Source organism: Procambarus clarkii, chromosome 27, assembly GCF_040958095.1.
Source record: "Procambarus clarkii isolate CNS0578487 chromosome 27, FALCON_Pclarkii_2.0, whole genome shotgun sequence".
Lineage (NCBI taxonomy): Eukaryota > Metazoa > Arthropoda > Malacostraca > Decapoda > Cambaridae > Procambarus > Procambarus clarkii.
Window position 1 is genome coordinate 28,417,291 of NC_091176.1, and position 18,288 is coordinate 28,435,578.

At 44.2% G+C, this 18,288-nt stretch overlaps 1 protein-coding gene across 3 annotated transcripts in view; it reads right to left on the bottom strand.

The window, feature by feature from the left end:
• The window catches only part of LOC123762550 (calsenilin), a 297,559-nt gene that overhangs the window by 125,204 nt on the left and 154,067 nt on the right, over window positions 1–18,288 (bottom strand). The gene's annotated exons all lie outside the window — the stretch shown is intronic.

The window sequence follows — 18,288 nt, forward strand, 5'->3', positions numbered from 1 at the left end:
ACACACACACACACACACACACACACACACACATACACACACTTGCGGCTGAGTGGACAGCGCTTGAGTGTCGTAGTCCTAATGGTCCGGGTTCGATTTCCGGCGGAGGCCTAAACAAATGAGCAAAGTTTCTTTCACACTGACGCCTCTGTACACCTAGCAGTAAATAGGTACTTGGGATGCTATACTACAACTCATCTCTCTCTCTCTCTCTTTCTCCTTTTCCAATTGCTGTCAGAATGATCATTAAATCTTGGTAAGCCGGTTGTATTGGCTCCCTTGTGGCGGGATCCCGTTAGCTCAACTCAAATATTGAGCTTTCTGATTGGTGCGCTCAAATCGAGGCCTCCCTGATTGGTCAGTATAAATTTCAAAGCTACATACCATACAGTATCGAGTTGGTCCGGTGCAATTTACTGTTGGGAACATTGTAGTCTCTGTGACATCAGTTGTGGAGCAACTGTTGACATTGTTGTTAAGATGTCCTGGGTCGTTAATGATCAACCAGCAACCTCACCTCAAGGAAGATGAGGTTTATCACATTTTGGTATATATATGTGGGTTTATGTAGCTACCTTAGACAATATGAAGAGTTTCCGTGTCAAGATCTTTACCTACGTGATGTTTACAAAATTCCCATCTCACAAGATGATTGGTTACCCAGGGGGCATGTTTTGCCCCCTGGGTGCATTATGTATATATATATATATATATATATATATATATATATATATATATATATATATATATATATATATATATATATGTGTGTGTGTATATCACGAAAATAAACACGTGATTAAGAATGTGACAATGTCAGACCACGGAGGAAAAATGAAACAGGAAATTTCCTTAAGTACTTTCGTATATTAAATACATCTTCAGAAGGTCCGACCTTCTGAAGATGTATTTAATATACGAAAGTACTTAAGGAAATTTCCTGTTTCATTTTTCCTCCGTGGTCTGACATTGTCATATATATATATATATATATATATATATATATCCCATCTACTCCCTCCACTGTCCGCCCCATCTACTCCCCCAGCTATCAACGCCACAGATAAATAATGTTCACGCACCTGCTTGGTAATACAGTACTGAACTACTTACTGGGACTCACGTTACCTAAAGCCATGAGCCTGTTGCGTTACCATAACAACCTGTGGAGATGAGAGGACGCCACCCCCCCCCCCCCCTCCACATCTTCCCTCACAACACTACCTAGCGCCAGAGGGGAGGGGAGAGAGAGAGAGAGGGAGAGAGAGAGAGAGAGAGAGAGAGAGAGAGAGAGAGAGAGAGGGAGAGAGAGAGAGAGAGAGAGAGAGAGAGAGAGAGAGAGAGAGAGAGAGAGAGAGAGAGAGAGAGAGAGAGAGGAGAGAGAGAGAGAGAGAGAGAGAGAGAGAGAGAGAGAGAGAGAGAGAGAGAGAGAGAGAGAGAGAGAGAGAGAGAGAGGAGAGAGAGAGAGAGAGAGAGAGAGAGAGAGAGAGAGAGAGAGAGAGAGAGAGAGAGAGAGAGAGAGAGAGAGAGAGAGAGAGAGAGAGAGAGAGAGAGAGAGAGAGAGAGGAGAGAGAGAGAGAGAGAGAGAGAGAGAGAGAGAGAGAGAGAGAGAGAGAGAGAGAGAGAGAGAGAGAGAGAGAGAGAGAGAGATCTTTTAACAGACATAAACAACCTAATCCAATATCCGGAGACACAATAACCATGAGCGGAAAATGGTAGAGATTACATCCGTCTGTAACTGTAAAAGAACAGCAGGACACGAAGGAGGGGGGGGGGGGTCGGGAGGCACTGTGCCATGCGTCAGACAGTTGATAAGTTGGGGCCCAGTAGCTCAAATTCGGTCATGTCAATTGTGTTAGGTAAGCAGTTAATTATTCACCCACCCCTCCTCCCCCCCAACGCACACACACACGGTTACATTGCCCGTGTTTATTTACTCACCATTACTCATGTTTGTCTGAGAAGAGAGAGAGTGTGTGTGTGTGTTTGTGTGTGCAAAAGTTGTCTGCCTGAAGCGAGGCTGTGTGGCACGTTTATCTCACACAGCTGGGGAATGTTATTATGTGTTTGTGTGTGCACGGTAATCTCTCTCTCTCTCTCTCTCTCTCTCTCTCTCTCTCTCTCTCTCTCTCTCTCTCTCTCTCTCTCTCTCTCTCTCTCTCTCTCTCTCTCACACACACACACACATGCAGTCCTCCTAGTGGATATAGTATACTAACCACTTCACAATATACAATGTTAACATAACACAACACTCTCTAGGAACATGCTAGTAAATAATACAATAATCCTGGCATCCTCCACTGACCAAAGAAGACTGCAAATCCTGGAGCCTTACTCACAAAAGAAACAAAAAAGACCCACCTTAAATATACAGAGCAACGACATCAACACCTTGCCTACACTGAGCCCCAGACCTCACCATACAGCACCGAACAACGACGACATCTCTACCGACTTCTTGAGGTTTGATTGGCAATCCTATCCCCATTATTCCCCATTCCTTACCTCATGTTTGAATACCCCTTATATTCCTTTGTCCCTTCACCTAACCCCACATAACTTTACCTCTTCCACATGAGTATTTAAGATAAAATTACACCTTGTGTATTCTCGTCATCCAGTGATACATAAGATAATCCAACACAGCCTAGAGTACATAAACACCTTCACCAACAAACTCTCACACCTCAACATAGCCCATCTACACTAGAGAGTAGCAGAAGGTTCGATATGGTATTTTCAATATAATCTACAATACATCTACATCTTAATCTACAATATGGTATCTTCAGGCCACCAAGTTAGACAGGTTAAATATCCCAAGAGGAATCCACTGGGAATTAGCAGTTAGGTTATACAGACTACGTCTAGGTTACAGATGTAACTGGGAGATTGGTGAACCCCGACAGAGGGAAGACATCTTCTACCAAAAAATCACAGAAAAGCCATTACTTCACTATCTCCTGGAATGTGAAGCAACCAACGACCTTAGAAGAGCTTTAAGAGTCCCTGAATCTTGCAGTGGCCACCCTGAAGCCATCAACACTGCCACTCATCTGGTCAAAAAAGGTGTCCAGCAGCTGGAGACCCTGATAAAGACTGTCAAGCAGTATCCTCCCCCGCGATAGCAACCTTACGATTAAATACGACTACAGAACACAGAATACATTACTAAAAAATCTACCACTTACGGGCTATTCATGCCCGTGCCACCTTTTGGGTGGCTTAATCTTTATCTTGTATATTGCACCTTGAAGATATTCCAGAAAGGAATGAAACGTTGTATAAAATAAACTCTTCAATATTCACTAGAATTTCTATACAATGAATTTCGACAACTTGTTTTACTTAATCCTGAGAGTAAGAAAACAGAAGCATAGAAAGCTTATAACATTATATATATATATATATTAGTATATTTTGGTAGCAGTCTTTCCTGTAGACATATATTATTAAATATGACCGAAAAAGTAAGATTAATAATTCTAACACGAATTTTCTCGATCTTTCGTACATTTCTTTTCACTGTTGGTGGTAATTCAAAAATCAATTCTCCAAAATTCATTTTTATTTCGAGAAAATTCGTGTTAGAATTATTAATCTTACTTTTTCGGTCATATTTAATAATATATGTCTACAGGAAAGACTGCTACCAATTTATATATATATAGATATATATATATATATATATATATATATATATATATATATATATATATATATATATATATATATATATATATAAATATATATAAAAATATATGTATATAAATATATTATTTATATATATAAATATATATATTTATATATATAAATAAATATATATATATATATATATTATATATATATATATATATATATATATATATATATATATATATATATATATATATATATATATATATATATATATAATTCAGTTCATATATAAATACAGTAAATTCTTAGTGTAAAAGAGGAAGAAGAGTTCTGCGGGTGTCATTTCCCTGCCTCACCTCACCTGACCTTCGTAAGACACTTTCAAAATTGGACTCACAATTTTTGTACGGAATGGGTATCGTGGGACCACTGGAGGCATACTTAATGAACCCAGGGAGGCTGCCTACCTCGCTCCCCATCTCTCCTTCTTGTTTAGTATCTCTCTCATTCACACACACACACCCTCGCATATATATATATATATATATATATATATATATATATATATATATATATATATATATATATATATATATATATATATTATATATAATATATATATATATAATATATATATATAATATATATATATATAATATATATTATTAAATATGACCGAAAAAGTAAGATTAATAATTCTAACACGAATTTTCTCAATATTTCTTGTGTTTCTTTTCACTGTCGATGGTATTTGAAAAATCAATTCTCCAAAATTCATTTTTATTTCTAATCTGACGCGAAGCTTGAACACATTTCGTAATAACTTATTACATTTTCAAAGACTTTAGTTTACACACACAACTGTAACCTGTAAACACTAAACAGAGTCAGTTGTTGTTGTTGTTATAGATTCAGCTACTCGGGACAAGTTCCAAGTAGCACGGGCTATGGTGAGCCCCAGCCCGTGGCACAGGAGCGGTGCTGAATTTGAACAGAGTCAACCAATCCGTCATACTTATACTCGCATTTGGGTGAGGTGATATGGTGCAACAGTTTTGGATGAGGTGAACAAACTTGTGACAAATACAAGACAAAACACGAAACAATGGGTATTAGTTGGACATGAGAGCATAAGAATGGAAGTTACTGCAGAGGGCCTATTGCAGTTACTATTGCGTATGTCAGACCAATCGTGGAATATGAGGTTCCAGCAAGGAGTCCATACCTGGTGAAACATAAAACGAAGTTGAAGGTTCAAAGGCTAGACTAGTTCCAGAACTACGAGATATGAGTTACGAGGAAAGGCTGCGTGAATTGGAAGGCAAGTCGCCGGCAAACAAAAAAGTTAATGGAGACATGATTACCACATACAAAATTTTTATGGAAATTGACAGGGTAGATAAAGACGTTATTTAACACGGATGGTACTTGCACACGGTGACACAGGCATAAACTGAGTTCCTAAATAAGCCATAGAAAGATTTTTTTTCAGTGTCAGAGTACTTAATAAATTAAATATATTAGGAAGTGATGTTGTGAAGGCTGACTCCATACACAGTTTCAAATGTAGATATGATAGAGCCCAGTAGGCTCAGGAACCAGTTGATTGACAGTTGAGAGGCGGGACCAAAGAGTCAAACCTCAACCTCCGTCAAGCATAATTAGGTGAATACACACACTCTACCCCTTTGCTCTCTCTCTCTCTCTCCCCCTGCCCCTGGGAGTCAGCAGGAGACGCCCCCACCATGCACCATGACGGTATATGGAGCCACAGGTCCATCACACACCACACACTCCGCCATTCCTCCGCCACAGAATGCTAACTCAATATAGTTCGGGCAAGGCTTTGCACTCCATTGCAGATTCAATCAAGAGATAGGATGCCAGTGGACGACCTCCTGGGTGCCAGTGGACGACCTCCTGGGTGCCAGTGGACGACCACCTGGGTGCCAATGGACGACCTCCTGGGTGCCAGTGGACGACCTCCTGGGTGCCAGTGGACGACCACCTGGGTGCCAGTGGACGACCTCCTCGGTGCCTCCTCCCTCCCTTCATCTCGCCTCTCCCTCATTTAGACCTTCATTCCCATCCCCTTCCTCTCCCACCTCATTCCTTTCCCATCACTCTCCCCGTTTCCCCCTCCCCTCGTTCTCCTCTCCATCCTCCCCCCCTCACCCCTCCCATCTCCGCCCCTGCCCCTGTTCCACAAATAAGATGATAGTCCTCCTCTCCCACACCCCGGAGGGTGGGGGGTGAGGGGGTGGGGGGGGGGCAGCTCCTCTCTCTCTCTCGCTCTCTCCCTCCCTCTCTGGCAGAATGGTCTAACTTGAGTAATAATTCTCAAAAACTTGATGAGGGGAATGGAAGCAGAAGGTGTTCTCTGGGGGAGGAGCTTTTCCTGGGGAGAAGGGTGTGTTCTCTGGGGAGAAGGTTGTGTTTTCTGGGGAGAAGGGTGTGTTCTCTGGGGAGAAGGTTGTGTTCTCTGGGGAGAAGGGTGTGTTCTCTGGGGAGAAGGTTGTGTTCTCTGGGGAGAAGGTTGTGTTCTCTGGGGAGAAGGGCGTGTTCTCTGGGGGTGGAGGGGCTCTTCCCTGGGAATTTATTAAAATTAAAAGGTAAATCAGTTTCAAGGGTCAGGCATCAAATAAATTAATGTAGGATATCATCGCACAGTTTATTTCATTGCGTTAAATACACCAACATCATTTATATTCATACTTAGTCTTAGGTGTGTGTGTGTGTGTGTGTGTGTGTGTGTGTGTGTGTGTGTGTGTGTGTGTGTGCTCACCTATTTGTACTCACCTATTTGTACTTGCTGGATCGAGCATTGACTCTTGGATCCCGCCTTTCTAACCATCTGTTGTTTACAGCAATGACTCCTGTCCCATTTCCCTATCATACCTAGTTTTAAAATTATGAATAGTATTTGCTTCCACAACCTGTTCTTTAAGTGCATTTAATTTTTCCCACTACTCTCACGCTAAAAGAAAACTTCCTAACATCTATGTGACTCATCTGAGTTTCCAGCTTCCACCCATGTCCCCTCGTTCTGTTAGTATTACATGTGGCGGTATAGTGGTCTAGGGCGTGTGCTTACAAGCACCAAGTGTACTCGTTCGAATCATCATGGCTCCTGCTGATTTTCTCAATAATGACACTAATAATAATAATAATAATAATAATAATAATAATAATAATAATTACAATGTGAAAATGATATAATGCCACGAATGCTACTACTACAACTAATAAATTAAGTTCTCCTGGTTAGTGTTTTCGGACAGTAGGTTGAGAGAGAGAGAGAGAGAGAGAGAGAGAGAGAGAGAGAGAGAGAGAGAGAGAGAGAGAGAGAGAGAGAGAGAGAGAGAGAGAGAGAGAGAGAGAGAGAGAGAGAGAGAGAGAGAGAGAGAAGCAGGGACTATCATAAGTGGTGTGGTCAACGGTGCAGAAAATTACAAGGCTCCCAGCGGCTAGGGACGGCGCCACTCGTCTTGTATTCATGATCTACCTCTCTAGGGGCGCGCACACACACACGCACATATGCGCGCGCACGCAGCACGCGCACCAACACACACACACACACACACACACACACACACACACACACACACACACACACACACACACACACACACACAAGAAAAAGGCTGGGATTTTGAGGAGATGGATATTCAGGGCTGTGAAGGTTTCAGTGACTACATAGCAGGTACTGTAACAAATGGAGGGAAAAAAATTATAGTCGCAGTCATATATAATCCACCACCAAATGACAGAAGACCTAGACAGGAATATGATAGAAACAACATGGCCACCATTAACATAATAGAAAGAGCAGCTTCTGTTGCTAGCAGGAATGGATCTGGACTACTAATTATGGGAGACTTCAACCATGGGAAGATAGATTGGAAGAACAGAGACCCGCATGGAGGACCAGAAACATGGAGAGCTAAGCTGCTGGACGTGGCAACAAGAAACTTTCTAAGCCAGCATACCAAAGAGCCAACAAGAATGAGAGGAGAAGATGAACCAGCAATGCTTGATTTGATATTTACCCTAAATGAATGGGATATAAGGGAAGTTAAGATGGAAGCGCCCTTGGGAATGAGTGACCACAGTGTATTGAACTTTGAGTACCTGGTAGAGCTAGGACTTATCTCCCCCCAAAAAGAACTAGGAATCAAAAGGCTGGCATACCGAAAGGGGAATTATGAACAGATGAGAAGTTTCCTAAGTGAAATACCTTGGGACACAGACCTCAGAGACAAGTCTGTACAGGGTATGATGGACTATGTTACCCAAAAGTGTCAGGAGGCAGTAAACAGGTTCATCCCGGCCCAAAGGGAAAAATCCGAGAAGCAACAAAAGAATCCATGGTATAATAGGGCATGTATGGAAGCGAAGAAACTGAACAAGAAGGCGTGGAGGAACTTCCGGAATAACAGGACACCAGAAAGCAGGGAGAGATACCAGAGAACCAGGAATGAGTACGTCAGGGTGAGAAGAGAAGCAGAGAAAATTTTTGAAAATGATATAGCAAACAAAGCCAAGACCGAACCAAAGCTACTCCACAGTCACATCAGAAGGAAAACAACAGTGAAAGAACAGGTATTGAAACTTAGAACAGGCGAGGACAGGTATACAGAGAATGACAGAGAGGTGTGTGAGGAACTCAACAAGAGGTTCCAGGAGGTCTTCACAATAGAACAGGGTGAGGTCACTGTGCTAGGAGAAAGGGAGGTAAACCAGGCGGCCTTGGAGGAGTTCGAAATTACGAGAGAGGAGGTCAAGAGACACCTGCTGGATCTGGATGTTAGAAAGGCGGTTGGTCCAGATGGGATCTCACCATGGGTACTGAAGGAGTGTGCAGAGGCACTTTGCTTGCCACTCTCCATAGTGTATAGTAAATCACTAGAGACGGGAGACCTACCAGAAATATGGAAGACGGCGAATGTGGTCCCAATATACAAAAAGGGCGACAGACAAGAGGCACTGAACTACAGGCCAGTGTCCTTGACTTGTATACCATGCAAGGTGATGGAGAAGATCGTGAGAAAAAACCTGGTAACACATCTGGAGAGAAGGGACTTCGTGACAAATCGCCAACATGGATTCAGGGAGGGTAAATCTTGCCTTACAGGCTTGATAGAATTCTACGATCAGGTGACACAGATTAAGCAAGAAAGAGAGGGCTGGGCGGACTGCATTTTCTTGGATTGTCGGAAAGCCTTTGACACAGTACCGCATAAGAGGCTGGTACATAAGCTGGAGAGACAGGCAGGTGTAGCTGGTAAGGTGCTCCAGTGGATAAGGGAGTATCTAAGCAATAGGAAGCAGAGAGTTACGGTGAGGGGTGAGACCTCCGATTGGCGTGAAGTCACCAGTGGAGTCCCACAGGGCTCTGTACTCGGTCCTATCTTGTTTCTGATATATGTAAATGATCTCCCGGAGGGTATCGATTCATTTCTCTCAATGTTTGCGGACGATGCTAAAATTATGAGAAGGATTAAAACAGAAGAGGACTGTTTGAGGCTTCAAGAAGACCTAGACAAGCTGAAGGAATGGTCGAACAAATGGTTGTTAGAGTTTAACCCAACCAAATGTAATGTAATGAAGATAGGTGTAGGGAGCAGGAGGCCAGATACAAGGTATCATCTGGGAGAGGAAATTCTTCAGGAGTCAGAGAAGGAAAAAGACTTGGGGGTTGATATCACGCCAGACCTGTCTCCTGCAGCACATATCAAGCGGATAACATCAGCGGCATATGCCATGCTGGCCAACATACGAACGGCATTCAGAAACTTGTGTAAAGAATCATTCAGAACTTTGTATACCACATATGTCAGGCCAATCCTGGAGTATGCAGCCCCAGCATGGAGTCCATATCTAGTCAAGGATAAGACTAAACTGGAAAAGGTTCAAAGGTTTGCCACCAGACTAGTACCCGAGCTGAGAGGTATGAGCTACGAGGAGAGACTACGGGAATTAAACCTCACTTCGCTGGAAGACAGAAGAGTTAGGGGGGACATGATCACCACATTCAAGATTCTGAAGGGGATTGATAGGGTAGATAAAGACAGTCTATTTAACACAAGGGGAACACGCACAAGGGGACACAGGTGGAAACTGAGTGCCCAAATGAGCCACAGAGATATTAGAAAGAACTTTTTTAGTGTCAGAGTGGTTGACAAATGGAATGCATTAGGGGGTGATGTGGTGGAGGCTGACTCCATACACAGTTTCAAGTGTAGATATGACAGAGCCCGATAGGCTCAGGAATCTGTACACCTGTTGATTGACGGTTGAGAGGCGGGACCAAAGAGCCAGAGCTCAACCCCCGCAAACACAACTAGGTGAGTACAACTAGGTGAGTACACACACAATACCCAGGCACACGCACGCACGCGCACCCACACATATGATGCCAAAATTATGAGGAAGACAGCATGAGGCTTCAAGGAGACCTGGACAAACTGAAGGAATGATCCAACAAATGGTTGTTAGAGTTTAACACAAACAAATGTAATGAAGATAGGTGTAGGGAGCAGGAGGCCAGATACAAGGTATCGTTTGGGAGATGAAATTCTTCTAGAATCACGAGGAAATCAGATTTAATGGAGAATGGAATAGATTGGTAAGAAAAATCTATTAGTGCCAGATTTCCCAAAAAGGTGATTTTAGTAAATAAAGTTGATTTAAAGTTAATAAAGCAACTGAAGGAGTTGCTTGAGAAACGACTATCGTGAATCTGGCGGCGGGTGACGTTACAAGGGATTATAAGTTATTAAAAGAAATATTCTTGGAAAAGTCCAGGAACTTAGTATACCTTATAAATGGATGAGATCGAAGAACACTGACGAAGAACAAGCTCATAGTAATTTTTAACATTGCTTTTTTCCTGCCCTCTACAAAATTAAATGGATACAACGTGAACATTATTGCCTGCAACAGTCTATTTTTGTACGTTTGATCAAATATTTGCAATAAATACTACCATTTTAGGAGGATGGGATTCCCATTGTATCTAGAGTGAGTGAAGGAAGAAGCAAATGGAAAGGAAGGTGGAAAAGAAGCGGGAAAGGCAGCCAGCCATAGAGGAAGGCGGCGGAGAGGGAGAGAGGGAGGGTAATATGATGGGTAGGTAAGGCAAACCTTGGCGGGTCCCAAGTTCTTTATTTACTTTAAAAACCCGTATGAGGCTTGTCCAGCGTCTCTCTCTCTCTCTCTCTCTCTCTCTCTCTCTCTCTCTCTCTCTCTCTCTCTCTCTCTCTCTCTCTCTCTCTCTCACTCTCTCTCACTCTCTCTCTCTCTCTCTCTCTCTCTCACTCTCAGTCAAGAGCCAACATACAAAAATCACCCCCAAAAATCTCTTATTACTTGTCGTGTGGCAATTTGACGTCCTAAAGTTTCGATCCCGAATGATGACGTTTTGATAAGTATCTCTTACTGTGATATTGTTAATTTTATTGTTATTATTATTGCTATTATTATTATTATTATTATTATTATTATTATTATTATGACAGCTATATTTGTTATTGTTGTTGTTGTGATTATTATTATTAATGCTGAGATAATTAAAATATCTTTTATTTACTCGACGGCAAAAAATCATTACTAATGCCTATATAAAAATATTCCTATATTGACCAACTCCTAAATTTGTTTACAACTAATAATTCTGTATGATACATAACAATACTTCGTCGCGCTCACAGTATTAGCTAAAAATTATATATATTTTTATTTCATAATAATCTAAATTATTCTACTGCTTCGGGAAAGACAATTAGCTATAAGATAATTATTTTATTGAGAAGATGGAGGTTCTCTGATTTACTGTGTCTATTTGTTTTGTAATCCTCAACAGTTTACTATCAGTGATCTGTAATCACTTATAGTTTACTATCAGTGATCTGTAATCACTAATAGTTTACTATCAGTGATCTGTAGTACTAAATAGTTTACTATCAATGATCTATAATCCATAATAGTTTACTATTAGTGCCCTATAATGCCTAATAATGTATCAACTCACGAATTTTTCTGATACCTATTTGCATAATACCTATAATTTCAAGGTATAATTTCAATGCATAATACCTTAGTATTATGCTTAATACCTAGGTCTAAACTGTGTCATTCCGTCTATAATCTGGAATATTAGACCAGATTATACCGTATTATGCATAATATGCATAATATTATGCATATTGTGTATTAATAATACATAATACATAATCTGTGAACGTATTCCATCATGGCTTACAGAGATGTTTCTGTAGTTTGTATTGAACTCCTTTTATTGTATTCCTGTCATTATTACATGCAGTCTCCTCCAACAACTCTAACTTCGGATCAAACGTTTCATTACTCTCTAATCTGTTAAGCGTTGATTTAGTTTGCATTAATTTGTTGAGTGCTGATTGTGTTTGCATTTATTATTCAATTAATTCAGGAGAGTCTGTCCCCCCCCCCCTTCCTCTGTATATGTATTAATATTTAAAAATGTCTATCAACATTTCTATAATTAAAAACACACTCCTTAGTATTCAATTACATTATTTACATAATGCAAATAATTTTACGTCTGTTAATAGTTCATCAATAGATCATTATTAAACTAGTTCATAATGGTGATTTTCACACGCACGTCGAAAGAATTGCCCAACACATGGCTACTAGAGTGTAACTCAAGTAAGTGCAACGTAAAGAGACTAAGTATACAGAACAGGAAGCCTGACACAAGGTACCAAATGGGAGCTGAAATTCTCCAAGAATAGGATAGAGAGGATGGTATGGGGGGGGGGAGGGGATGATATCACACCAAACCTGTCTCCTGGAGCCCACATCAAAAGGATATCACACCAAACCTGTCTCCTGGAGCCCACATCAAAAGGATATCACACCAAACCTGTCTCCTGGAGCCCACATCAAAAGGATATCACACCAAACCTGTCTCCTGGAGCCCACATCAAAAAGATATCACACCAAACCTGTCTCCTGGAGCCCACATCAAAAGGATATCACTACCAGCATATTTATTTTTATTCCCGCAGGTAGGTACTAAAAGAGACGACCTCTGACTCCTATTAACAAGCTGAGAGCTTTCCATAGCTCATGGTAAGCCTTACCCTACTAGTGTTCCCTGGAACACCACCAGCCAATTGGTTTACAACTTGGTCCCCCAATTACTGCTCTGGAACAGGGTCAAGGTTGCGAATTGGAGCTCAGTAAATTCTCCGTGCCAAGGATTCGAACCACGACTTAATTGCTTGCGAGGCGCGGGGGAAGAGTTACAGCAACGCTAACCAGGAACTGGAATCGTGTGATAGGTTGGTCAACATTAGTACTGCCTTTTGAAACCTATGTAAGGAATCATTCAGGACTTGTGTCACATATGTCAGACCAATCCCAGTATATGCAGCTCTAGCGTGGAGCACATATCTACTCAAACACAAGACAAAGATAGATAAAGTTAAGAGGTATGCCACCAGACAGGTCCCGGAACTAAGAGGAGTGAGTTACGAGGAAAACTTCAGGAATTAAACCTCACGTCGCTGGAAGAGAGAAGAGTTATGGGAGACATGGTAACTATGTATAAAATACTCAGGGGAATTGATTGGTCAGAGAAAGGTATACTATTTAACACGGGTTGTTCTCGCACAAGTGGGAGACAGGTAGAAATTGAGCACTCAAATGAGTGAGAGACCTTAGAAATATTTGTTCAGTGTCAGGGTAGCGAGGAAATGGAATGTAGTAAGAGGTGAGGTGGTGGAGGCAGACTGCTATAGAGCCAAACAGGTTCACGCTGTCTGACAGTTGAGAGGCAGGACCCAAGAAACCAAGCCTCAACTCCCGCAAGTACAATTAAGTGAGTACACACACCACAGACACAAACTCTCTCTCCCTCCCCCCCCCTCTCCCTCACACACACATCATTGGGTGGTGGTGCAACAAATGAAGGTATCAACGGGAGAGTGAATCGTAAGGCCATAAAGCCCGGGACGAACACTTACTTGTAGAAAATAAACAACTTTACATCCCAGTTATGGTCAGTCGACCTTTACACACACTATTTTATGTGAGCTGTTGGTCCCTGGTGTTTGGAGGAGGAAGCCTGGGTCACACTGTTGGTCCCTGGTGTTTGGAGGAGGAAGCCTGGGTCACACTGTTGGTCCCTGGTGTTTGGAGGAGGAAGCCTGGGTCACACTGTTGGTCCCTGGTGTTTGGAGGAGGAAGCCTGGGTCACACTGTTGGTCCCTGGTGTTTGGAGGAGGAAGCCTGGGTCACGCTGTTGGTCCCTGGTGTTTAGAGGAGGAAGCCTGGGTCACACTGTTGGTCCCTGGTGTTTGGAGGAGGAAGCCTGGGTCACGCTGTTGGTCCCTGGTGTTTGGAGGAGGAAGCCTGGGTCACACTGTTGGTCCCTGGTGTTTAGAGGAGGAAGCCTGGGTCACGCTGTTTGTTCCTGGTGTTTGGAGGAGGAAGCTTGGACCTTACACAGTCATACCGTCAGGTGCCCCGAACTTGAGGTGGTGTCGAGGATCAATGACCTAGCGGCCCGGTGTCTGACAAAGTCCTCTGGTTGGTGATCTAGTTAACCAGGCTGTTAGACCCCGCTGTTCGTAGCCTGACGTGTGAATTAAGTGATCCGGCACTAATAGGTGTTTAAAAAGTGGCCTTTCGAACAACGTGAGCAAGTCAATAGTGTTCCTTATGTACAAAGGGAGAGCGTCGAAAATTCTTGGGCCACGTGCCTGGTACCGCATATACAAGTCTTGAGGTACGAGGACATGCTAAAGGAGTTGATTCAGTAATTACGAGACCCTGACTATCTACTGCTCTGCTTGTCTACCTCTGTGACTACTTCTAAGACTATCTACGTCTCGAACTGTATGGCTCTCTGACTCACTACCACCCTGAATGATCTATCTTCCTCTTAACTGTCTACGTATGAGACTTCTCAAACTTCCAACATCTTTATCTACCTCTCTGCTTCACTCTCTCTGGCTATCTACATCTTTGACTATTTACATCTACGTCGTATCTATCTCTCCAACCATTTTATCCCTCACGTTCCGTATTAATTCCGTGTAATGTTTCCTTCATGAAGTCTCTCTTCCTTTGTCTTCAGTATACACCGCTCGGGTGAACGCCTGGCTGTGTTTTATGCTGCCAGCGTGTGTGTGTGTACTCACCTAGATGTGCTTGCGGGGGTTGAGCGTTGGCTCGTTGGTCCCGCCTCTCAACTGTCAATCAACTGGTGTACAGGTTCCTGAGCCTACTGGGCTCTATCATATCTACATTTGAAACTGTGTATGGAGTCAGCCTCCACGACATCACTGCCTAATGCATTCCACCTGTTAACTACTCTGACAGTGTAAAAGTTCTTTCTAACGTCCCTGTGGCTCATTTGGGTACTCAGTTTCCACCTCTGTCCCTTGTTCGAGTACCCCCCGTGTTAAACAACTTATCTTTATCTACCCTCTCGATTCATCTTAGAATTTTGTAGGTAGTGATCATGTCTCCCCGAGCTCTCCTATCTTCCAGCAACGTTAGGTTCATTGTATGCAGCCTTTCCTCGTAACTTTTGTCTCTTAGTTCTGGGACTAGCCTAGTGGCATACCTTTGAACTTTTTTCAGTTTTGTCTTGTGGCTGCAATCCATCTTCCTAATTGACAGTACGTTTAAATACTAAGTGTAATTAATAAGTACATTTCATGACTGCCATAGATAGTACATTAATGCACTTATGGGGCTGTTACATTTACTTCCCCATTTATTCTCATCGTTTTCTGTTAATAAGACACTCGGAATTTTAGGATGAAGTTTTAAAGTTCAGTTTGCTATACACAAGTTTTAAATATCAGGCATTTCTTTTCAATTTTATTAAACAATAGAGATTTCATACAAAATTTGAAAATATCTTGAGTTACTTTACAATTTATTTATGTATTTTAGTTTTGTTTTATTTGTTTTATAAAACTGTAATATCAATATAGCTATAGGTTAAGTAGTAATTGTAATTAAGAAACAATAAAATGCTTATCTTCAAAAACTAAGACGGTTACGTTAGGTCGTGGTTTTCTATTCAGCTTTTCAGGTAAACTCAAATATTCACAATACATTTGACAGTACGATTTAATACTAAGTGTAAACAAGTATAATTCCTGATTGTCATATATAGTACATAATTGCACTTATGAGTCTGTTACATTTACCTTCCCATTTTTGGAGGACGGGCTGTGTGCTTGATAAGGTACGAACCCTGCTGTGTGTGTGTGTGTGTGTGTGTGTGTGAGTGTGAGTGTGAGTGTGAGTGTGTGTGTGTGTGTGTGTGTGTGTGAGTGAGAGTGTGTGTGTGTTTGTGTGTGTGTGTGTTTCGCACTTTCCTGCCTGCTTCCCTAGTTGAAGTAATTTACATATCAAAGCGAAGAGGAATGTAGTTGTCCGAGGCTTCGTGGTGTGTGCAGAAGATAATGATGAAAGAGAAGAAACAATGTCTCTCTCTCTCTCTCTTTATATATATATATATATATATATATATATATATATATATATATATATATATATATATATATATATATATATATATCCCCAGAATATCACCATTCTTCAAAAATATTGTTTATCTCCATTTGCCACAAAACACAAACTATATTAGTAATGCAGACAATAATATACAAACACTCCCTCCCCCCAAAAAAATATGTTCACGATTCTTTTATATTCAAGTATTACAAAATTATTTTGTCTGGGAATGAGAAATATATGTGGAAGAGAATATGTCTGGGAGATATACCTGTGAGGGAGAGTTCTCAATGTGGGAGAGATACCTGAGTGGGAGAGACCTGCATGAGAAACTCTCTCCCCCCTTCCCATCCCTCCCCGGAAGAGTTATGCATTAGAGAGCGAAACGACTTCCGGAAATGATGGAAAAGCTGGAAGGGTTTACAAGTGGGACAGGAGTGTGAGGGGGGGCCCCGAGCCAGCAGGGGGCCAGCGGTGGCCAGCAGGGGCCAGCAGGGGCCAGCAGGAGCCAGCAGGGGCCAGCAGGGGCCAGCAGGGGCCGGGGGTCCTTGGCTGGCCCACTGCACTTATCACAGGCGAAGGGGTCAACCAACTTGTGTTTACCGCCGCGCCTGACAGCTGTATGACATTGTCAGAGTGTCAGCTGTCATAAGGCGACGCCTGTCAGGTGTATTTGACAGTGTTAGAGTGGTACCCGTCCAGAAGCCTCTACCTGTCACGTGTTTGTGACAGAGCGCGCAATTTAGGATTTATTGTTGGGAAGTTTTATTTCTTGTTTTGTTCGGCGTCTCTCCTAGGTGCCACCGTCCACAGCCTCCCTCCTGGGTGCCACCGTCCACAGCCTCCCTCCTGGGTGCCACCGTCCACAGCCTCCCTCCTGGGTGCCACCGTCCAAAAGCCCCGCCTCCTGGGTGCCACCGTCCACAGCCCCGCCTCCTGGGTGCCACCGTCCACAGCCTCCCTCCTGGGTGCCACCGTCCACAGCCTCCCTCCTGGGTGCCACCGTCCACAGCCTCCCTCCTGGGTGCCACCGTCCACAGCCTCCCTCCTGGGTGCCACCGTCCACAGCCTCCCTCCTGGGTGCCACCGTCCACAGCCTCCCTCCTGGGTGCCACCGTCCACAGCCTCCCTCCTGGGTGCCACCGTCCACAGCCCCGCCTCCTGGGTGCCACCGTCCACAGCCTCCCTCCTGGGTGCCACCGTCCACAGCCCCGCCTCCTGGGTGCCACCGTCCACAGCCTCCCTCCTGGGTGCCACCGTCCACAGCCTCCCTCCTGGGTGCCACCGTCCACAGCCCCGCCTCCTGGGTGCCACCGTCCACAGCCTCCCTCCTGGGTGCCACCGTCCACAGCCCCGCCTCCTGGGTGCCACCGTCCACAGCCTCCCTCCTGGGTGCCACCGTCCACAGCCTCCCTCCTGGGTGCCACCGTCCACAGCCCCGCCTCCTGGGTGCCACCGTCCACAGCCTCCCTCCTGGGTGCCACCGTCCACAGCATCCCTCCTGGGTGCCACCGTCCACAGCCCCGCCTCCTGGGTGCCACCGTCCACAGCCTCCCTCCTGGGTGCCACCGTCCACAGCCTCCCTCCTGCGTGCCACCGTCCACAGCCTCCCTCCTGGGTGCCACCGTCCACAGCCTCCCTCCTGGGTGCCACCGTCCACAGCCTCCCTCCTGGATGCCACCGTCCACAGCCTCCCTCCTGGGTGCCACCGTCCACAGCCTCCCTCCTGGGTGCCACCGTCCACAGCCTCCCTCCTGGGTGCCACCGTCCACAGCCTCCCTCCTGGGTGCCACCGTCCACAGCCTCCCTCCTGGGTGCCACCGTCCACAGCCTCCCTCCTGGGTGCCACCGTCCACAGCCCCGCCTCCTGGGTGCCACCGTCCACAGCCTCCCTCCTGGGTGCCACCGTCCACAGCCTCCCTCCTGGGTGCCACCGTCCACAGCCCCGCCTCCTGGGTGCCACCGTCCACAGCCTCCCTCCTGGGTGCCACCGTCCACAGCCTCCCTCCTGAGTGCCACCTTCCGCAGCCTCCCTCCTGGGTGCCACCGTCCACAGCCTCCCTCCTGGGTGCCACCGTCCACAGCCTCCCTCCTGGGTGCCACCTTCCACAGCCTCCCTCC